We start from the raw sequence: 24,581 nt of genomic DNA, 5'->3' as shown, positions 1-24,581 counted from the left end.
ATAATATTGCTGCATCGTTATGTCGTATCAATTAGGAATTCTGAATCAGACCTCAGCAGAATTTCATTCCAAAATCTAATCTAAAAAGAAGTTTTTTTTTACACTTGGATCCACTTTCGATAAAGTAGGTATCGTCGTCGGGGGTCAAATGGGGGTGAGAATGGGTCACTGTTTCAACTAAATAAAATGTCTGTAGAATAGATTTAATATATCTGAGGACAAGAAACTTAATTATAATAATTTTGTTATCCGACCTCCAGGCTGTCGGTGAGGGCGTTGACCCGTTCTCACCCCCCATACCCATTGTCAACCCCGACGACGGTACTATAATCGATGTGGACATCTACACAGTCTGAAGAAATAAGCAGACGCTTGGTACATTGTTCTCAAAGGTCTTGTGCTTCACGGCAAACAACTTCAACAGTATTTTAAACCAGATTGATTTCATTATGTTTTGTACTTTTTAATAAGGTCAATGGTTTTTTTTCCTGGAAAATTTTGAAGAATATTCACTTGTGGATCTGTATCAGAGACCACTGCCTGCTATAAATATCAGCCCACTCCATAAATGTTCACAAATCACTTATATTTCTAAAAATAAAACACCCTGCTTCAATAACAATTAATGATACATCTGCTAGAAAACGCAGTTTAATATAATTGCAAACATTTTCTCAATTTACCATCATTTGCCGATATGTTCGCTAGCACATGTTTCGACTCATTATTAGAAGAACACGTCGTCCCACTTGCTCCACTAGCGAAAAGTGCTCGTCTAACTTGACAAGTTGCGTCTCAAGGAGAAACTTTTCCGCCTGATTCGTCCATCATTCTTCCAGACATGTCGTCTATCAAACCGTGCAAGGAAAATAGGATCCTTTTCATCGTGACACACGCGACGAGTTTCGCTTCTTTGCAAAATTATGATACAATCACTTATATGCTTATGCAAGGGAGTGAAACAATGAGAGCGAAGCAACTCACGATCATGTGCCAATATGTGGCGGCTGCTGGTGCCGGAAACTTTTTGATGTTCGCGTGAAGTTTCGTGTGGCATCCGGAACCCCCGTTAGCGAGAATGGGAACGACACGATACCAAGCGTGACTTGACATCTTGTTTCTATGTTCCTCGCAAGAGTTGTGATTTCGCAATGCGTAACCATGTGGAAAATCAAATCAATTTCGGGATATTGATGCAAGGCAACACAGCACTGCCAGTCAGATAAGAATTCCACCTGAACAATTTCGGAGGAAGTTACTCATCTTGAAAAGAGGAAAAATGAACAACATTAAACAACTGAAGCCCTTGCTCTGTGTAACATTACGCTTTTCGTTGTGTTTTCAATTACCTGCCACGTTCCCGCTTGCAGCAATCCAATGGTTGTCATAGCTGGGGAGTACAAAACACGGGAAGTGTACGAACAAAACAAACAGCGATTTCCATCAAGATTGAAATCGGAATTTAAACGAACATCCGCTGAACAGCACAATGGATGGGCGTTGCAGTCCACCCACTTCCTGCTGGTTGCTCACTAGCCCACCACCATTCGACGGCGTATTGGTTTCCTGCGAATAAAAGAGAAGAAATAGCGAGGACCGGAATATTTCGCAGGAAGCCGATTTGTGTACATTGCGCGAACGTGCCACCTTGCATGAAAACATGTTTTGTTTACTTTGGTTTATATTCAGCGAAATTGTCCTTAGGTTCTGTATCGTGGCGCATGATTGGACACCTCGAAATGTTACTTTTGTAGAACAATGATTTGATATAAAGCGCAAGAAGTGTAGCCTATGTGTTATTGAAAGGATGAACACAGAAAATTAGAATAAATTTCCCGTGAAAACTCGAATGAATTTTCCGTGGGAATTCGGATGAATTTCCCGAAGAAATTTGAATGATATTCTGTTGGAAATTTGAAACAAATTTATTGTGGAATAAATTTCTCGTGAAAGTTGGAATGGATTTTCCGTGGAAATTCGATTTTACATAGTGCTGTGCGCCACCGCGCCGCTGCCGATGATTTTGAGATTCCCGGCAATCAAATCAATTTATTCATTCATTTTTTCAAGCACTCCTTTAAAAAAATCTTTCAGGTATTCTTTCGATTTTTTAAAGAATTTTTCGAACAATTTACTAAGAAGTCTTTCGGAAATTCATTGAAGAACTCCAACGGGAATTTGTTTGGATGTTTTTTCAGCTGTTAATGAAAGAAATTCCTCCGGGTATTCGGTTAGAAATTTCTCTAGTGATTTCATCGGAAACTCTAGGAAGAAGTCTTGGAATTCTTTCAAAATTTTCCTCAGGAAAGTTCCCTTCAGATTTTTCTCAAGAACTCCTTGTAAACGTTCTCCGGAAATTCTTTCAGAATTTCATATTTCCTCCGAAAATTTGTTGAGCAACTTTTTCAGAATTTCGTTTATGAATTCCTTTGGAAGTTTTATAAGGTATACGATTTGGAATTCATCATTATTTCTTTAGAAATTTCTTTGGGATTTTTTTTCAACCCTTTTTCTTCATTTCCTTCATAAATTCCTTCCTATTTTATATAAGGTCTTTTTTAGAAATCCCCCATGAGTTCTTTTGAAAAATCTTTCAGGAATTCCTTAGAAACTCCTTCCTTTACTAAGGAATTTCTTCGAAAATTCCTTTAGAAATTACATCAGAAATTATTTGATTCTTAAAAAAACTTTTCGGTAAAAATTCAAAATAAATTTCCGGAGATTTTTTTTCCAAACTCCTGCAGGAATTTTGGAAAGAGTCCCTTCGGCCTTTCGGGACTTGCACCGTTAGAAAAAGTACAACACCTTCGAAAAAAAAAGCTCGCTTGTCGTTCACAAGAAAGGCGGACCATGCTAGTCCCGGAAGGTCAAGGAATTTTTGTATGGTTTCACTAAAGAATTTCTTGAAGAAACTTTCGAAGGAATTTCTAGAGAAATGCAGAATGGAATTTTCGGATAATTTTCTGAACGAATCTATGGACGAATGCCTAAAAAAGTTCCTGATGAAATTTTCTAAAATACTCCAGAAGGAAATCCCTGGAGGAATTCCCGAAAGAATTCCTGAAGGATTTACTAGAGGAAATTCCGAAAAAAATCCTGCAAATATTTCCAAATGAATTTCCGAAAGAATTTCTTAATTTTCAAATGAATTGTTATCAACAGTTTCACCAGGTCTTATCGAAATTGGCGTCAAATCAGTTTTTTTTAGAACAATTTTCATTTGGAGGCAACAGTAATAATAGTCTGTTCGCTTATTTGGTCAATTTATTATTATTATCTGTATAAAAGAGATTCGCTGCCCTAGACTGGCTCATCTCTTGACTTGATCTTGTATCGGTTCAATTTTTTTTTTTAACTACAAAGGCGTTCAAATTCATTTTAAATCAAGGATTCGGGATCACCAGTCTCGTTCTCCAAAATGATCCAGAAAATGTGGCTGATGTTCCAGAAGCCATGATTTGAATCGCGGTGTTTTTTTGCTCCTTCACAAATTCATGTTTTGTGTGTTCTGTATCAAAATTGGGAATTTTTCCTAATATTTTTTCTCATAGATAACACTCCAACTAACGCATACAGTTTTGTATATTGATAAAGGAGCCACAGATAACGTTATCTTTACAACGTCGGATTTTTTTTTCGTTTTGTTGACATTGTCAGTAAATTCTATTTTAAACCAATGAATTTTTGAATTGGGTATTCAATTAGGCCAGAGGACTAATCATATGGGCCTATTTAGGTATGCAGTTCACTTATTCGGAAACAATTCATTCACTTATTCTTCAAAGTTTGTCAGCCAACTGTCAAATTCCATGAGCTTAACTTAACCGATTCCGCTAGATAACAAAACCGTTTATGTTAAGAAAATTATTTTGAGCTTTTTACTGGAATGTCTTCACTGTCACAAGACGAGTTTGTACAATCCCATTGAATTTCACCACTTAATTGTATCTTGACAGATACGTATTTCGACCTCAATAGTAAGGCCGTCTTCAGTGTCTCCTACGTCGTAAGTCGAGTCAAGTACGAGACACTGAAGACGGCTTTATTGTTGAAACCATTTAATTCTCGAGTTCAGTCGGTTTTAACTTTAATCAATAGTTGACAAATTTAGCCAGATGGCTGTTTAGACCTGCCTACTACTTAAGTTAGACCATTAATTTAGGAAGTGTTCCAATTTTGATAGTAAATCACTTCGTTTCGTAAATGGAAAGGCTAACAGTTAATAGTTCTTCCAAAACTAAATTACACTGAATGAACACAAGCAGGCGGCTGCTGAAATCTAATAAAATCACATAAGGAATACAAATAATATCAGTTTGAATAAGACTTAATCTTCTGCCATTGACACCAATGTCAAACTTATAGGTAACATGGGTAGAGGTGTGCGCCGCCACGCCACGCCGCCGCCGACAGTTTTTGGCACGACGCCGCCGCCGACATTTTTGCGCGACGCCGATAAAATTTTTTTACGCCACTGATCTTTAATTTTCCATGCCGATTCAAATTTTCAGTGGAAACTCCAAAGATTCAGTGCAATTTCTACATAATTGTCTGATAGATCTCTACAACATCACGATAAAACTCCAGTGAATTTCTCGTGAAGATACCGATCATTTCCATGAAAATTCCATTTAATATCTTGTTAAAATTTCAAAGAACTCTCAGAACTAAGCGTGACAATTGCGAAGCAATTCCCGTTGAAATCCAAAAAAAATCTAATCGAAATTGAATTTTTGACCAGAAAAGAGTCGTTTAGCAGGAAGCCATAAGGCTGAATGTTGTTAGGCCGAATGTGTCGTTTAGCCGAAAAGATGATTTGGTAGAAGCTCTCCCGAGCAAATCTTAAGAGCAAAAACTTGTTTTAATGTTATGAAATCATCGATTATGTTTACTTAATTTGATATCTTTTAGATCGTTTTAACGGTTAAGGTCACTCCTGACGGAATCCAAGTTTCAAAGTACTCGCGTTTTCAAGCATGCTGCGACGCAGAGCTAAATCAACAAAAATGACAGTTGTGCACCGCCTCCGTATCGAGTGGTGTGCCCCCGAAAACGCGAGCACATTGAAACTTGAATTCCGTCAGGAGTGACCTTCACATAACAAAACGTAACAAATTATGAATCAATTTAATGTCAAAATCAAAATATGTTCTCTATATGCTCTCATAATGTGTTCTGACTTTGCTAGGATATCTAGCCTAAAGTAATTTGGCCGAGAATGTCATTTAATAGAACAGATCCTTTGGCTGAAAAAATCGTGAATATATCCTTCGGCCAAAATAGTCGTTTAGACGGAAGAACCATTTAACTGAAATGGACATTCGGTCGAAAGTGTCGCTTGGCTGAATTTGTCATCTTCTCTATAATAAAAATGAGTTGAGATTTCCTTCCTGACGATTTAACTCGCGAACGGGTTGACCGATTTGCAAGATTTTTCCCTAATCAATTCGTTTTGGGATCCGCAAGATTTGGTGAATTTAAAAAACATGTAAAAAATCATTAGAATACAATTTTAAGTTCGCTGTTGAGGAAAACAAAACAAACGCACGTAAATTAATCTAGAGTGCGGCGCTGCAAATAGTTCATTGTGACATTTTCAAAAACCGGGCAAAGCTAGTTTTGGATATTTTCAACACAATAACGGGAGAATCTTTTGAATTTCGCCTCAAAATCATTTCGCATCATTTGAAAATTTGTTTAATGCTTTCCAGTTTCGAGAACTCTTTGGAATTACCAAGGAAAATTGCTTGGGATTTACATGAGAATCTCTTCAGAGCTGTAGTTGGGGAGTTGTAGTATTTAAGGGTATGCGATAACACATTTCTTCCTGACGAAACGAAACGAAACGAAATTTGAAATGCTATTGTTGGTTCGGAACGAAACGAAACGAAATTCAGATTTACTTCCGATACATCGAAACGAAACGAAATTGAGGTCCATTTGATTCGAAATTTTTCGAAACGAAACGAAATTTAAAAAAAATCCGCGGAATTTTTATTAAATAGTTTTTTTTTTGCATTATATACATGATGCAAAAAAGTAAAAAAAAAGGAATACGAATAAAAGAAAATTAATTTTGTTTAATATTGTTAAATAAAAATATTGTTACCCAAATTCCATAGGTAGAATCTAGCTTAATTTTACAAAAGGACATAAGTAACAAATCAGTTTTGTACCTGTTTACCATTTTCAAAAGTATGCCTCTTTACCATAAACAACGTAAAAATATTCATCGCTTAATATTTCCAACAGGCCTCAGTAAAAATAAATTAAAGTAGATTTTTTAACTGCAATCAACAGATTTCATATTTATTGGATCTGTTCATCATTTTGAAAAGTATTACAGATTCAAAGTGTCACCCTTCCATTTCAATCGACATCTTGAATAAGGTCTCCAGGCAAATTTCCAACCAAATTCATGAAGATTTATTGAATCTGTGAAAGTTGTTGCTGTTGGTTGCAGTAGTACACACTTAATTTTTTTACCGGGATGTCAGAGAAATGGTCAACTTTTACCGAGATTCGCACAGCCGTGCCCCAGCAAACATGTTTTTTGCCAAGATTTCTGTCAAAATTGCTGGAAATCAGCAAATAATTTGCCAAATTGCCGAATCATTTTTGCCGGAATATCAGTTATTTATTTTGCTGGCGCACGGCTATGCGGATTTTTACCGAGCTGCAGAAATAAAAACTAAGTATGTAAACTCGACTTTTCTAAATTTTTACTGAGGTCTGATGGAAATATTAAGCGAGCTTTTTTTTTGGTTATAGTTAGTGGCATTTTTCATCCATCATTTTTTCTCGGCCTTTGAAGATAAACGAAAATCGTGACTGCTAGACGAAAACCTTTTTCGTTCAATCACTTCATCTCTCACTCACTTTTTGTGAGATCGATTAGAAAAATTCTATGGTGCACTGATGGGAGTCGGACCTTAACAATAATAGCTGTGAGATGCTCTTACTCTAGCAACACCATTACGCTATCTGCATGTAGGCATTAGGTTACAAACGTCCCGGATTATGCGGGACAGTTCCGGGTTCAGCCTACTTGCCTCACATTGCCTAGCGCCCCGGAAAACGTTCTCCATTCCATGATAAATGTGTAAAGCCTGGAAATTCAAACCATTGGAAATAGAATGTAAAAAAAACTATAACAGATCTGAATAATTAAGAGAATATAGCGAACTTGAACCTACTGGAGTTGAGGGTCTTGAGGGTCTACTGAAGTTATAAGATGAAGGTAATTTTGAGTATCCAAACAATTTTCGCAATATTAAAAATACACAATCAGTTTTTATTTCTGCAGCTCAGCATAAGAAAGAACAGACTTCCGTACAAAATACGGTTATTTGCTGATTTCCAATAAACTATTTGCTGTGTTTTAGCAATAAAAAAAGGCATAGCTACGTGTTTGCTGAAAGCTAGGACATGATGTGACAATTCAATCGTGTCTGCCTTGTTACTATTCAGTCGGTAGCTCTGATAAGGTGGTCGCCAGTGTAACCAAATTAATTTGGTACAGAACCTTCCATACAATATGTTTCAAAAATCGATGTTTATCTTCCTCGATAGAAACTATCTAAACTCGATAGAAATATCCATTATTTATGTAAGAGCAGCGAAAGTTACAAGCACAAAAGATTTCACTTGAAAAAATATAACTGCTAGATGAAAAAAAAAATGAATATAATGCTTAAAATCAACAGTTATAAATCTTTTCAGACCTTGAGAACAATGTATAAGCCTTTAGCTATTAAATGTAAACTAATTTTATGCCATCAAACTAGAATGCAGACATTTACGTTTATTGCTAAATATTGGGGAGAGTGGTAGTTATGGACCCCGTGCGTATAATGGACCCCCTGAACAAAAACCAAAAGTTAACGCTAGAATCAACGATTTCCTGCAAATTTCCATTGGATAAAGTTGCTTCACATATCATGGTAGTTGTTTTTGGCGTGCCAATGAAATAAGTCTCAAAATGGTGTTTGTAAGAGTTTTTTTTTCATCAAATTTTCACGGTAGGTAATCATCCAATCTATATACATAAAAATGAATTTCTGTCTGTCTGAACCTTATAGATTTCGAAACTACTGAACGGATCGGCGTTAAAATTTGTATGCAGAGGTTTTTGGGGCTAGGGAAGGTTCCTAAGCTGGTTCGAGATCCCTCCCTCCTTTAGAAAGGGAGGCTCCCATACAAATGAAACATCAATTTCTTAATAACTCAAGAATTATTCAGAAAATAAATCAATTTTAGGCGAAACGAAGTTCGTCGGGTCTGCTAGTGTTGAATAAGCATAATGATTATAAAAAATCGATGAAAGACCCGGTAAATTTTCGTATTTTTGTCGCTTGAAATTGCTCCGCATTTTCAACCCATCGGGGCAAATAGAAATTCGTGGTGCGGGGCAAGTTGAAACAACGGTTCAAAACGTCACCCTCGCAACTTAAAATGAATTTTTTTTTCCAGAATTCACGTTGGTCCGTAAATACATTCGGATAATATAAATTAATAAGAAGGTCCAAGCTTCTGAAAAAAAAAAAATAAATATTCGCCCATCCCGTCATGAATGCAACCCACCTGCAATTTCCACTCAAGAATAGAATTAAAAGGGGTACCGTGCGGGACCGAAATCCGTACAGCACCGAAATCCGTCCACCTCATGAGATATCAATAAATTAAAGGAGGTTAAAGGTAATCAATGTGGGAATAATTAATCTTATCCTGTTCAGATACTTGACAGTAAGCTTTTAGGGCATAGAATTGGAAAGAAGACTTTGAAATTAAAACAACAAAAATCAAAAAAAATCTCCACCCACCAAACGCGGAGTTTGTGCCGCCATTTTGTTTTCGGGTAGAGCATAATTGCACCAAAAGTAACTGTGTTTTAATTGCTAATTGCAAATCATGACATAAGATAAGCGGAATACAAATCGAAGGGTCGCTTCTTAAGGTGCATATCGAACTATTAACAGTGGTAGTTTAGTCAATCAGACTGTTTCAATTTAAATATTTAGTTAAGAAATAGCTGTACGGATTTTGATCCTTTGATTCGAAATCCGTCCACGGTGGACGGATTTCGAGTCAGGAGTAGTTGATTTAATTCATTATTTTATCATGTTTTTATTAGTTTTTAATGAGTAAATGTGAAACACTTCAAAAGTAGAAGCCTTCATGCGCCTGTGTTAATGACAAACGATTTATTTACATTCGATTCCAATTTTCCGATGACTTTTTCATATACTAAGGTGGTTAAGTGTACGGATTTCGATGCCCCACGGTAATGTTCAAACTGCATGGTCTTGTTTTGGGATTCTTAATCTACTTTTCCTCGTAGTGAGCACTGGCTTTCAATAAAATAAAACAGAGCATGTAACCATTTTGTTAACTCCACCTTTCACGTCCCTAGTCCCCTATTTCTTCAATCGAGGGGTTTGTGAGAGATATGCTGGTTAATTAAAACACATAACAAATTGATCAAGCACACAATTCATGTGAACCAAATAATTAACCATTTTGAAAAGTAATCCGAGTAAATATCGAGATGGACAATACAAGAAAGATTTGATTTTCAAAATTTTGGAACAAAGCCTACTATTTTATCACTATTCCTTAACAGGAGACAATTCTGAGCTAATGAGTGTGCTGGCAGTACAATCACCATACCAACCTTGTGCATCTTGAGTTTCACTTAGTACTATATTTTGTTTTTGATACGGCAAAATTGGCTAATGTCTGTATATAGCGTAGTGTTTCAACTTGCCCCGATTCGTGGGGAAGTTGAAACGATGCATATAAAAATATAATTTTAGTATACTAACTATTTATAAAAAAGTTTGGTAAGGCTGCTAATTTTTTATGTATAATCTTTGCCCCGAACTAGCAAATGCCGCAATCGAACTCAAAATTTATCAAAGAATGATTTTTTTTATAGCACTACAAAGTTCAACTTTGAAAAACCCGTTTCAACTTGCCCCAACTTGCGATGTACCTTATAAAATTTTACATAGAGTTTGAATGGCTTTATTCAGCGGCGCAGCCAAATTTTTTTTACGATAGGAAAATTTGAAATATTAAAAATTCATTTCGAAATTCCGCGAAATTCCGTTTAATTTCGTTAAAAGCATGATTTTTTCGTCGAAATTTTTGAAATTAATCGATACGAAACGAAATCAGAAAATCAGATTTCGCCATATTAAAATTCCGCGAAATTCCGCGGAATTTCGTTTCGAATGCCCTAAAACGAAATTTTTCGAAATACCGCATATGCTTAGTAGTATTTAGTATTCTTTGAAATTCACATAGAAAATTGTGACTTCTAAAAGAGATGCTTTAATGTTGACTTCCCCGATTTAGGTTAATTAAGACTGTTAGTTTTTTAATCCTTTATTAGAGTATTTTTTTTGCAGAGAGAAGTTCATCACTAAACGGCTAATTTGGCATAGCCAAATTTGAAACATCGGAAAAATTCTCGGATTTTTTAAAGATTTTTTTTTTATTTATTTAGAAAATTCTATCTAATTTCGATTGGTAAGTTCCATTGCTTAAAGCGACAGACGGGCGAACTGGTAATTTGACCGAAAAAACCGTTTGCCTTGAAAGGTTGGTCGAAGCGATCGTTGGCCAAAAATTCCATTTAACAGGAATAGTTTTTTGACAGAATGAGCCAATTCAATGATTGAACTTCGTACTGGGGTAACATGGTCAGAAATGACCACTTGTTTGGCGAAATGGTCTTTTTGTCAATTGACCATTAAACAAAATTCCGTGGCCTCTCTATTTTTAAGTCGATACTGGCCTTTAGGTCAAAAGACATCTACCCAGGTATCATTTTGCAAAACTAAACGTTTCATTGAAACTGGTTTGACCGAAAATGTAGTTTGGCCGAAAGCAATGTACAGCCAAGAAGAAAAAACGTTCAATTCGGCTTAATGAGATTTGGTTAGACGGATTTTTGCTTAAAAGCCAGTATCGACCTTAAAAGTTACGAAATTTCGTTTAACGGTAGTTTGACAAAAAGCCTTTTTAACAGGCTACTAACATTATATTGTTTAGTCCATCAGCAGATCGTAGCCAGTATGTCCCAGGCACTATTTTTTTCAAATACAGTATTTTGCGCTCCATAATGGCGGCGTGAGATACCTCCCGTTTGACATTCAAGAGGTAGAAAACATTGGAACTCATCAAGTATGCCTTGACTGAGAGGCCGAAAATCCATCAACAAACAAACGTCATTCATTTTCAAAACGGAATTAGTTTTTAATACTAATTTCAGGGTTCGAAAATCAGAAGAAAAAATCCATAGTATTTAACGTAGTTTCGGTCTAAAAGATCAGAAGATTTAATTTGGGAAATTTGCGCCGACGAAATGTTTGTATAGAAGAAAAAACATCAAAAGAAACTCCGATCTTCGAATTCCAAACAATAAAATAAGCAAGATTTAGGTCTACAATCGATTTTTTTTTCTTTGATTATAGATAAGAGGGAAAATACATGAATATGGTAGCCTAATTCCGCCAAGATTATCTAATAGCTCGTACAAATTTTGCATCAAAATTGATACACCCACACACTTTATTGATATTTTATATGTCCAAGCTTCAATGGTCGCGATATGCGTATTGTATGTTTAAAAGATGCAGCTTATTGTATGTTTCATTTTAAATCTTTTCCACATTCGGGAAGCTATTAATAAACATTAAATTAGAAAAATAAATGCTGCCATTATGAGCAGTACCTAATCAACCAACTACGTGGTTACACAACCCAAATCTCAAACAAAATTATTTATCGTAAGGACCTTAACGGTTGAACTTCAACATATCTCGTGGATACTTTCCTGATTTTTGAATTCTGAAATAAAAAGAACCGTTATTTATGAAAACTTTTTAATCTATTACAAACCCGTTCAATTTTGCAAAACAAAATGACGTTTGTTTATTGATAGAATTCAATAATTTTTTTGGCTCTCAATCAAGGCAAACGTGATGAGTTCCAACGCCACCATTATGGAGCGCAAAATACTGGATTGCTTTTTAATGATGACAGCGGGCTATGTCGTTTGTCACAGGCTTCTTTCCAACGTAAATGTCGTTAAGCCAAACGGATTGATGTTTTGTATTAAATTATCCGTTCAGTTATTTATATTATTATTATGACCTGTTGGCTTAAACGATATTTTCGGATAAATGGCCCATTCTGTCAAACAACCATTCCAGCCAAACGGCATTTTTGGGCTGATCAAAAAGACTTTTTAGGCAAAATTACCAGATCGCTTTCGCTAATGGAATTTCCCAAGAATTTCTTAGGGACTATACACTAGTCGTTCGATAACTGCAACATGTTTTCGTTTCAGTAAGCGAATACCGTTCGATAACTGCGACGTATTCTAAACGTCTAACAATTGTCAGAGTGATGTGATGTCAGAGTGAATAGAAGTCCACCTGATTGTTCAGCGCTATGCAGCTATCATCGACTTTGACATCGTTTTGAAGCTCAGCTGTCCGATAACTGCAAAACTGATGTAACTATCGAAATGCAGTTAAAAGCATTGCAGTTAAATGACTTTCAGTTATCCAACGTCTACTGTACACAGAATTTCCCGTAGAAATCCAATAATTTCGAAACAAAAATTTCGTTGAAACATTTTGAACAATCTTCCGCGGAAATTCTAAAGAAGTTTCCGTTAAACTTACGGAGGATTTCTCGTGAACATTCCAGATTTTTTTTTTCTCCTGAAAACTCTTTGAGGCTCCCGCGAAAATTCTTGAGAATTCACTGTTTTATCGTTGGCCATGCCAAACTAGCCGTCTTTATTATTCTAGACGGAGAACGCCAACGGGAAAACACCCATTGTACACTCTCCTACAATTATCAAGGATTTTCTGTGAAAATTTTGAAGAATACTCAACAGAAACTCAATATGAACTTTTCGTAAATTTCCGAAGTTTTTTTCTGTAGAAGTTAAAAATATTGTTTGGTGAAAATTCTGATGTTTCTCATGTAAACTGCGACAAATTTTCTGCTGAAATTCCAAACAATTTTATTTAGGAATTCCAAAGATTTCTCGAAACTTCAAAGTAGTTCCCGTAGAAAATCCGAAAATATTTTCCAAATTTTGGAAGAACTTAAAGAATTTTCCGGAGAAGTTCATTAGATTTTCCATGCGAAAATCCACGAAAAAAATATCCCGAAAAAATGCAAAAAAAATCTTAAAAAAACGTAATGAAAAAATCGCCACGCCGATTCACGCCGCCGCCGTCGCCGGCTAAAATGGCTTTCGGTGTGACGACGAAAACGCCGCCGCCGCCGACCAAAATTCTGACAAACGCCGCCGCCGACGAATATCGGACCGGCGCACACCTCTAGACGTGGGTCACTAGTTCTTCTTTTTCTTATTGGCATTACATCGCTCACTGGGACATTGCCGCCTTGCTGCTTAATGTTCATTCTGCACATCCACAGTTCTTGCTCGCGAGGTTTCTAAGCAAAGTTACCATGTTTGCATTCGTATATCATGAGGCTAACACGATGATACTTTTATGCCAACGGAATTCGAGACAATTTCCAAAGCGAACAATGCCTAGACCGGCCCCGGGATTCGAACCCAGCCGCTCTTAACATAGTCTTGCTTTATAGCCGCACAACTTACCACTAAGCCAAAGAGGGCTCATCCACCAGTTCCTCCAGGAATTATTCAAAAATTCCTTCGGATGTTCCTCTAGAAACTCCACTTCATCCGAAAAATTTTCCGGGAGTTCCTCCAGGAATTCCTCCGGAAGTTCCTCCAGGAATTCCTCCGGAAGTTCCTCCAGGAATTCCTCCGGAAGTTCCTCCAGGAGTTCCTCCGGAAGTTCCTCCAGGAATTCCTCCGGAAGTTCCTCCAGGAATTCCTCCGGAAGTTCCTCCAGGAATTCCTCCGGAAGTTCCTCCAGGAATTCCTCCGGAAGTTCCTTCAAGAATTCCAGAAGAAATTCTGAAGTAATTCCTGATGGAATTTCCGCAGAAATTCCTGAAGACACTTCGACAGGAATTCCAGAAGGAACTTCTGCAGAAATTGCAGAAGGAACTTCCGTATGAATTCCCGAAGGAACTTCCGTAGGAGTTCCAGAAGGAACTTCCGTGGGAGTTCCAGAAGGAACTTCCGTGGGAATTCCGGAAAGAACTCATGGATGAGTTCCAGAAGGAATTTTTGCAGGAATTCTAGAAGGAACTTCAGGAGGCATTCAAGCAAGACTTTTGAAGGAATTTTTGGAGGAACTTTCAGCGGAATTCCAGAAGGAACTTCAGGAGGCATTCAAGAAAGAACTTTTGAAGGAATTTCTGGAGGAACTTCTAGAGGAAACTTCTGAGGGAATTCCTGGAGGAACTTCCAGCGGAATTCCTAGACAAAAATCCGAAGGAGTTTTCGGAAAATTCCTGGAGCAAATGATGGAGACATTTTTTGAAGAGCTTCCAGAGGAATTTTTGAGAATCTTTTGAAAGAACTTTCAGATGAATTCCTGGAAATCCTTTTTTTCGATTTCATGAAAGAACTTTAGCAGTGATGAACTTAATTTTAAAATAAAAAAATCCTTCAAATATTTTCAGTAGAATTTATTAAGGAACCTCCGGAGTAATTTCTGGCTAAACTTTCAGGAGAAAATCCCGGAGTTGCAAACCATATGTGTGAGATCTGAAGAGTTGTATAAAAATGACTGAATGGTGGATTTGTATAGAGCGCAATTGACCTGGTAGAGCAATTTATCTGAATTCCAGAACAGATGAGAGAAACCAAGAACATCTGGTTAGGTTTAATTGAATTGGAAAATATACGTAAAGGCTCTAGGTAGTTTATGGATATGACGGGTTGCTCAATTGATCTGAACTTTAGCATAATTTGGAGGAAAGCCTAGAACATCTGGTATGAGCAAAACTGAGCTGCAAATCATACATATGGATGGTAAGGACTTGTATGGACTGGTTGATTTCAGATTTGTGTCGAGCGCAGTTGACCTGGTAGACCGATTGAAGTACTTAGAACATATTGTTTCGGTATAACTGGTTTGCAAATCCTATGGTTGATTTCAGTTATCTGGTTGACCTGGTAGATCGAACTTGGACGTTAATTTACAATGTTATAAAAACTCATATGTGAATATGTACGTTATGTGGAAGATATTGATTTGAAACAGGTATTGGAGGTAACCACTTTCCCTTCGATGGGACTCGAACCCATGACCGTACAGTACGCTAGACTGGTGCTTTAACCAACTAAGCTACGAAGGACCTCCGTCTGCCTTCGCAACCTAGCGGCTACTGAACGAGCTCGAGATTCCCAAATTGGACACATAGTCAAATCACTCGCAATCCATTTCTCAAGCCAACACTTCAACAAGTACACATCCACATTAGAGGAGCGTGAGTATTTAGAATGTCTGGCGGCTGTACACATTCTTCATCAGCAACTGTACTGATCAAGTGAGGTTGTGTAAGCTATTTGCCAGTCGGTCGTCAAGTTCAGACCCGACCGCATTGCGTAGGCAAGAGCACGCAACTCAAGTTCAGTTCAATCAAAGTTAATTGCCTATTTCCGGGGATTGCGAGTGATTTGACTATATGCGTCCAATTTGGGAATATCGAGCACGTTCAGTAGCCGCTAGGTTGCGAAGGCCGACGGAGATCCTTCGTAGCTTAGTTGGTTAAAGCATCAGTCTAGCGTACTGTAGGGTCATGAGTTCGAGTCCCATCGAAGGGAAAATGGTTACCTCCAATACATTTTCCAAATCAATATCTTCCACATAACGTACATATTCACATATGAGTTTTCATAGCATTGTAAATTAACGTCCAAGTCGGGTGGTTCAAATAAAATTTATTCAGGGAGTGCAACTAACTTTTTGCCAACTGTGTACACACTTAGTTTTTATTTCTGCAGCTCGGCAAAAATCCGCACAGCCGTGCGCCAGCAAAATGAAAAACTGATATTCCAGCAAAAATGACGTTTGTTAGCTGATTTTCGGCAAATTATTCACTGATTTTCAGCAATTTTGACAGGAATCTCGGCAAAAAACATGTTTGCTGGGGCACGGCTGTGCGAATCTCGGTAAAAGTTCAACATTTTGCTGAGATCCCGGTAAAAAAATTAAGTGTGTAGGACGTCTCTGTTCCGTGACATTTTTTTAAATTTCGCTCTCTTGCCTCACACTTTGTATTTAGAACAATGATCTGTTTGACAAAGTTCTCGGATCCTTCTAAAATTACATGTAGAACAAAAAACCCGGACTGTAAATAACTTTTGAAGAAAGTGATTAGCAATTTAGTAAAAGCAATTCCATGACATTTTTTTGACATTTCCCATCATTGGATGTGACTTCTGTTGTTTACTTTATTCCCTCTTCGGGAATGTGAGGATAATTTCTAAAACTTAAGAAAATATAAAAAAAATATTTTGAAAACATCATCTTCATCCTTCCTCTTCTTCTTATTGGCATTACATCCCCACATTGGGACAGAGCCGCCTCGCAGCTTAGTGTTCATTAAGCACTTCCACAGTTATTAACTGCGAGGTTTCTAAGCCAGGTTACCACTTTTGCATTCGTATATCATGAGGCTAACACGATGATACTTTTATGCCCAGGGAAGTCGAGACAATTTCCAATCCGAAAACTGCCTAGACCGGGAATCGAACCCAGCCACCCTCAGCATAGTCTTGCTTTGTAGCCGCGCGTCTTACCGCACGGCTAAGGAGGGCCCTACATCATCTTCATCCATTGCTGCCAAATATTTTTCAGCCTTGTGTTTTGTCTGGCCAAGTCGTCAAATGTCTTTTATAATAACAAAATGTAATGTAATGTTATTATAAAAACAAATAGCCAACTCTTCACAGTGCAGTCAAATACCAGAAACTGGAGATGGTCTCAACGTAGAGATCGCAATAAATGTTGATAAGTTACAATCAAGTGCCGCAATTAAAAGCTATGACAGGGTACAACAGGGGATAATCAATCCGTTCTTGTGTCATTCCCACTACTTAATTGTCACTCTCAATCTAACGACTCATGATTCTACTTTGCTTGGCTCGAAATCATACCAGACCACTTTATATTATTTTATCAGTAGACTGCTAGTTCGCTGCTTTTGTTTTAAGATAATGTACTCAAGCATCATTGAACTGTGACTCCGTTTTAACTCTTGAATCATGCTTAGGTCATTCGACTAATTCTTTGAACCATAAATCATGTTAGAGCACTCAAAATTCGCATTATAACCGATCTGAAAGCGTGAGGAAATATCAATTAACTTAATTGCTGGCTGTTATAGACATAGGACCTGACTCAAAGCTTCAAGCTCATGTTTTACTGATAGCTGGTAATTCGATTCAAGCTTGATAAAACTGTGGTCGTTCTGCCAATATCAATTAAAACCGTGAGGGTTGAAGGAGCCGATACACCAACTACAATGTTTTCATCACAGACAGAATAGAGAATCTAGGACAAGTCTCAGACCAGAAATAGCTTGTCACATTATCTGCAGTCAAATCTTCTGGCATGTTTGGCAGATTGACAATGTCCGGAACATCTACCGACAACCGAGCGCGAAGAGTTCGCTGTTTGACACACCAACAGGAGCACAGCTCCACAAGCACTTTGCCAACAAATTGTGTGACATCGCGTTCAAGCTCCCGCCACCACCGTACAGACACTGATGGTTGTCGTCATCCACATCGTCGTCGTCGTCGTCTTTATCATTTGCCATGTTCATGGGCCATTGTCTACGTGAAATCGTTTGTTCATCCCCTCCTGCCGAACTGACTGAGTCACTGTAGGCCCTGTAGAACCGGCGCCTGTGACCGCATCGGAAACGGCTTTAACCGTTATTGAAAGTAATTAGTTATTCCGTTCCACAGCAAGTCACCGCCACTTCCTCCTTCGTTAATATCGTCACCACCAGTAGTGTGAAATTGAGTGGGGCTACCCACCTTATTGCTGCTCAGATACCATGCGTGATATAACATGGTTTTACTGTGTAGCTTCCAATGTTCTTAGATGATGTTACCACACGGGTTTAACTATTTACTATGTATTTTATTTCTCAATTGTCGGGCCATGCAAAAATAACACAATTTTACTATCAAAGTTTTAGAAAGTAACATTGATTCCACTTCGCGGTTACACGAACATCCACCAAGTTACACCACACTTAAACTGTTCAACCAAGAACGCCACACAGTAGTTACAAACTTGAGAATCAAGCAAAAATAAATAGGTAGAAGGAAGTTAGTGTAGCTTTTCTAAGAACGTTCAAACATTGTATGTACACCACATAACCTGTAATAGCAGGAAAATTCTACCGGCACAAAACAATTAGTTCAAACCCTGGATATTCCTTATGAGAGTGGAATAGCAAATAATGTATCTGATGGAACTGAATGATCTACCACAATGAACATAAAGATGAATAAAGCCAGCATCGTATACTTTTTTTAATGAATTAACGAATACCAACTGCGTAATGCTCAGTCATTATAAAACAAAAATCTACAGTTGGATAGGCAAGCAAATATTAAAGGTTTGAAGAACCACTATCCCATCTAGTGATTTTATATTCTATAAAATACATGTCCCGTTTTCCCTCGAAGCTTTTTGATCATAATAGATTATGAAAAATCACGTTGGTTTACAATAATAATCATAACAAATTATTTCGAACCTATTTAATTCATAATCGCACTTTGTTATTTGTGCTTCTGAAAACAGTGAGGATTTAGCACATGTTCATTGTTGCTTGCTTTATTAAAGCGAGTACCAGGAGGCTTACCCGAGTGTTGGGAGATCGCTCCATAATGCCAGATTCGCTATCCGACATTAATGCGTAAGCTATCCTTGCATAAAAGGGAAAATACCATGAAAAATAACCCGATCATATTTACGAGTACCAATCGAGTAACATTTATTATTCTAATATCTAGTTGATTATATTGCATCGATGTTTGTTAATATGAATACAAAAGAGAGGAGGTGTTGATTTTTTTTTATATGATTTTGGAATTCCTTACAACAATAGGATTCCTGGGAAAGTATGGAATTATATTTTTTTAAGATATTTCCTTATTATTGGAAAAAATAACGTTCATTTCGCACTTATAAACCAGGCAAAAATCAGTTATTGATTAGAATTCGGGAACTCAGATTGCAATAATCTCCTGGGGAGCTGCGCCAGAAGCCAGCATTGGGTAGTGCATGCCTCGATGGAATTGTAGGATAACATCCGATGGCAAACATGTATATTCTCACTCTCGAGGCTCATCGTGTCATTCGAGTGTATTGTTTGAAACCCTAGATTAATCCCCCTTCTAGTGATGATGCCTCTATCTCGCATATTACACTCTACGTGATCAAGAAATTGCTCGTTAAAGATACAAAATGTTTCAAAATTAATTTTATTAAGGAAGCTGACATAATTTTGTTCATGGTTTCATGGGTTTGAGAAAAAGCATGACCGTTCAGCGCACAATTTTGAGAACGGTCGAAAGTAAGTCCGAACAAGTGCTAGATCACGCGTTAGTGTGTCATCATCATTTACATATAAATTATATGTTTTCGAATCGTGCTTTTTCCATGCCCGCAATGCGTGCCACCGATCAACCGGGGACGATTGATGTTTTATGGACATTTTTTTCGCCATTCGTCGAGCGAATGAACAACGCGAACAGCCTTTAGGGCTTTATCCAGCATGTATTTATCGGCGATTGGGGAAAACACGACGCGACGGGGTGTGCTAAAATAAGCTTCCGAAGTGGTCGACGGGTGTGTACATTTTCCAGAGGGTTCCAGACCCGATAACGGACTACGAAGGACAAAAATGCGTGCCCCCGATGGAAATCAAAACCGCGTGCTGTCCGATGATGGTGGAACGTGACAGACACTTTGGGAGATGGTGCGGCAAAAAAACGTCATCGTGGTGTAAAAAAGAGCGATAGCCTCGCGTTCGCAGATTTATGGCATATTGGATTTACGGAGAAAAGAAAAAAAAAACATAAGTGAATTCTATCGAAGGTTGATTGGTTCAGATCTCATTTTGAATTGAAACACGGGTATCAAAAGGATAGATTGAAAGTCTGTTGTTCATTGTTGATACTCAGCAAACACTCTGCATATGGATGGACATACATATAATCCACAAACGATTTCAGATTATCATTGGAGACTTTGATTTTTTCGTAAGTAATTGTTAATTATTCAATAATTTGAAGAGTTAGTTAAATGACATTTATTTCAATTATTTAGCTTACTTCTGTACAAGATAACACAAAATCAACTATTTGACGCCACAATGCATGGTTAGAGGCCACATCTCTCCACTTTCGATTGCGCCCCAAGCTCGCCAAGTAGTTTAATATCTGATCAGCCACCTTTCTGCCACAGTTGCAAATGTTCGACCGACAATGTCCATGTCATCCGCGAAACAAATAAACTGAGTGGATCTGTTAAAAATCGTATCCCGGCTGTTACATCTGGCTTTTCCCATGCTACATTCTAGCGTAATGTTGAACAACAGGCACGAAAGTCCATCACCTTATCTTAGTCCCCGGTGCGATTCAAATGAATTAGAGCGCTTGTCTGAAATCTTCAAATAGTTTTGCACTCCATCCACCGTTGGTAAGTCTGGTAAGCTTCCCAGGAAAGCTGTTGTCGTCCAAAACGTATGCTGATTTGAAATCGATGAACAGATGGTGCGTTGTGACCTGGTATTAACGGCATTTTTGGAGGATTTGCCGTACAGTAAAGATCTGGTCCGATATCGAGCGGCCATCAACGAAGCCGGCTTGATAACTTCCCACGAACTCATTTACTATTGATGACAAATGACGGGAGATGATCTGGGATATCACTTTGTAGGCGGCATTAAGGTTGGCAATCGCACAAAAGATCTCACACTCCAGCTTATCGACTTTCTTGTAGATAGGGCATATGACCCCTTCTTTCCACTCGTCCGGTAGCTATTCAGTTTCCTAAATTCTGACAACCAATTTTTGCAGGCAAGTGGCCAGGTTTCCCAGGCCCACCTTGCTGTGTTCAGCTCTGATACCATCCGTACCAGCTGCTTTATTGGTCTTACGATGTTGGATGGCATCCAGAACTTCCCTTAAGGTGAGGGCTGGTTGGCTCGGAAGACTCCGAAGCCTCCTTTCAAGAGGCTCGGAAGCCTCTTTTGAAGAGGCTTGGAAACCTCCTTTCAATAGGCTCGGAAGCTTCCTTTCAAAAGGCTCGGAAGCCTCCTTTCAAGAGGCTCAAAGACGTCCTTTCAATATGTTCTGAAGCCTCCTTTCAAAAGGCCCGGAAGCCTCCTTTCAAGAGGCTCGGAAGCCTCCTTTCAAGAGGCTCGGAAGCCTCCTTGCAAGAGGCTGGGGAGCCTCCTTTCAAGAGGCTCGGAAGCCTCCTTCCAAGAGGCTCAGAAGCCTCCTTTCAAGAGGCTCAGAAGCCTCCTTCAAGAGGCTCGGAAGCCTCCTTTCAAGAGGCTCGGAAGCCTCCTTTCAAGAGGCTCGGAAGCCTCCTTTCAAGAGGCTCGGAAGCCTCCTTTCAAGAGGCTCGGAAGCCTCCTTTCAAGAGGCTCGGAAGCCTCCTTTCAAGAGGCTCGGAAGCCTCCTTTCAAGAGGCTCGGAAGCCTCCTTTCAAGAGGCTCGGAAGCCTCCTTTCAAGAGGCTTGGAAGCCTCCTTTCAAGAGGCTCGGAAGCCTCCTTTCAAGAGGCTCGGAAGCCTCCTTCCAAGAGGCTCGGAAGCCTCCTTTCAAGAGGCTCGGAAGCCTCCTTCCAAGAGGCTCGGAAGCCTCCTTTCAAGAGGCTCGGAAGCCTCCTTCCAAGAGGCTCGGAAGCCTCCTTTCAAGAGGCTCGGAAGCCTCCTTTCAAGAGGCTCGGAAGCCTCCTTCCAAGAGGCTCGGAAGCCTCCTTCCAAGAGGCTCGGAAGCCTCCTTCCAAGAGGCTCGGAAGCCTCCTTCCAAGAGGCTCGGAAGCCTCCTTCCAAGAGGCTCGGAAGCCTCCTTCCAAGAGGCTCGGAAGCCTCCTTCCAAGAGGCTCGGAAGCCTCCTTCCAAGAGGCTCGGAAGCCTCCTTCCAAGAGGCTCGGAAGCCTCCTTCCAAGAGGCTCGGAAGCCTCCTTCCAAGAGGCTCGGAAGCCTCCTTTCAAGAGGCTCGGAAGCCTCTTTCCAAGAGGCTCGGAAGCCTCCTACCAAGAGGCTCGGAAGCCTCCTTCCAAGAGGCTCGCAACCCTCCTTCCAAGAGAGGAGGCTCGGAAGCCTCCTTCCAAGAGAGGAGGCTCAGAAATGTCCTTCAAAAATGCACATGCCTAGCATCAAGGGAATCGGAAGCCTCCCTTCGATACTCTTCTTTCGATTAATGGACCCGTGCGGCCAAATGATCCTTTCGGCCAGATAGGTTTCGGCCTAATGGTTTGTTCGGCCTAGTGGCATTCCGCCAAATGGCTTTCTGCCGAATGGTTTTCGGCCAAACGACCATTCCCCAGAAAATTAGATAGACATTCTGGAAAGAAACCTTTATGGAATATGTGTGCTGCAAAGAACTTCCGATACCATGCGCTATTACATCGTTGTAGTTAATTTTTAAACAGTTGATGTTTATCAAAGCTGTCAACCTTCAGAACCATCACGCAGTGACGAATTTTTCTTCCTAAATAATGGCTGTGAGTCCACGAATCAATAATCAAATAGACTTACCAAAGTATCATCGTGTTAGCCTTATGATATACGAATGCAAAGATGATTACTTGGCTTAGAAACCTCCGAATTAATTACTGTGGAAGTGCTTAGAGAATACTAAGAGAAGAAGAATAATGTCTGAAAACTATCTGTTTTTATTTGAATCGAATTACAATGTCAAATAGCTGACCACCTTTGGTTGAAATCGTACAACACGTGTAAATACTCACATAATTGGCAAGTTTTGATTAGTTTTGAAAACAGATACCGTCATGGGGGGTGACAATAATGGGCCACTGTTTTAATAACTTATAAATATCTGTATAAATAAATTAAAGTATCTTAGGATAAGAAAACTCCGAAAAAACTTTAACCGAATTAGTTGTCCGACCAACAAGGACCATTGTCACCCACGTTGACGGTAAAAATACGTGATCATATGTATACAACTACGGATTCTATAAACTCTCAAATACAACAGAAGATAAATTATTCTTCCCAGTAATCTTATTCTGATTGGTCTCAAGATCATTTCCTATACAATTCAAGTGCACATAAACCATCCAGGTTTCCCCTCAACAATTGCTCATTTCAGCAAAACAAATGTAAATAAATTTGAATGAAACCCCATTGGGACCCCACATCCAAAGTAGTGCTCTCGTACGTAAATAAAGAATTATTTTCCGCTCCTACTGATTCGGCTTTTCAGCTCCTATGTCAAACTCTACCCCTCGGAAAGCAGAAACCAACGAAACGACCAACCGACCCCAGACAGAGAGTCGAGTCGAGAGGCCCGCTTCCTTTTCCGCAGTTGTTGTTCACCAAGCTCCGTTCTTTCTGTCTGCTTCGGCCCGGCCGGAGATTTTGGCAACCGTTGCCGCTGCTTATTATCATCATCCTCCTTCGGCTCAGACTCCCGAATAATGATAATCTGTTGTGAGTATTGAGTGAGGGTACGTCAGACAAGAACACACGCTACCGTTCCCCCAGCTGTTGAGTTGTACCCGGCCCTCCGAAAGCGTGTTGTTGGCGGTTTTCTGCAATAGAGACACAACTAAAATTTTGTATACAATGTTTTAGAATTTCGGTGCATGGTAAAAAATACCAATTGATGAGTTTCGATAAAATGGTCACAACTTTTATAATATTGTGATTGAAATAAACCATTTCTTTGTTCCATATGTTTTTCCAAGTTAATGCCAATAATGGTAAAAATGAGTTGTGTCAAAACTGCACGGAACCGCCGAAGTGACTTTTGGTATTTGCGTTTTTTTGGCTGTATAGACTGGGGATCTATGGGATTTATTTTTTGTTTTTTTTTTCCTGAAGATATGAGGATGTTTTTGCTAAGCACGAGTGTAGACAGTCGCGGATCAGACGAAACTGTAAGCTACGATGGTGTCGTTGAATGTTATGTTGGAAGGACGCTTAACCTCGTCTTTTCGTAATTTTCCAAATTTATCTTTATATTCGTCGATATCTTAGAAATATAATCTCAGAATACTTGATATGTTATTAGTTTCTTGTAATATAATAAAGCCTAACGTAGTGGAGCAGTAGTACGAACGATTAAATGTAATCTACTGGATTCTACAAAAGTCATTTTTTTTTGTGTTTGTCTGTTATCCAACAGCCCCAGCAGTATTTTTTCTGTTAACAACTCTCAAGAGAGCTAATTAATTCGAACGATGGTGACGTTGGCAGGCATTATGATTATGGTTTACCACTGACGTCGACTTTTTTTTTGGAAAATTTGACGACATGCGCAGGCGGGTACATGACGCTAGACATAAGGTCGTTAGGGATAAATAATCATTTTAACAGTGTTGTTTTACGAATTTGTTACTCATTCTCAAATGAGAAGTGTATTTTGAAATATTATCGAGG

At 38.8% G+C, this 24,581-nt stretch overlaps 1 protein-coding gene across 3 annotated transcripts in view; it reads right to left on the bottom strand.

The window, feature by feature from the left end:
• Positions 1–24,581, bottom strand: part of LOC134220065 (dipeptidase 1) — an 833,398-nt gene that overhangs the window by 117,220 nt on the left and 691,597 nt on the right. The window lies entirely within an intron of this gene.

Source organism: Armigeres subalbatus, chromosome 3, assembly GCF_024139115.2.
Source record: "Armigeres subalbatus isolate Guangzhou_Male chromosome 3, GZ_Asu_2, whole genome shotgun sequence".
Classification (NCBI taxonomy): Eukaryota; Metazoa; Arthropoda; class Insecta; order Diptera; family Culicidae; genus Armigeres; species Armigeres subalbatus.
This window is presented reverse-complemented; position numbering and strand designations above follow the sequence as displayed.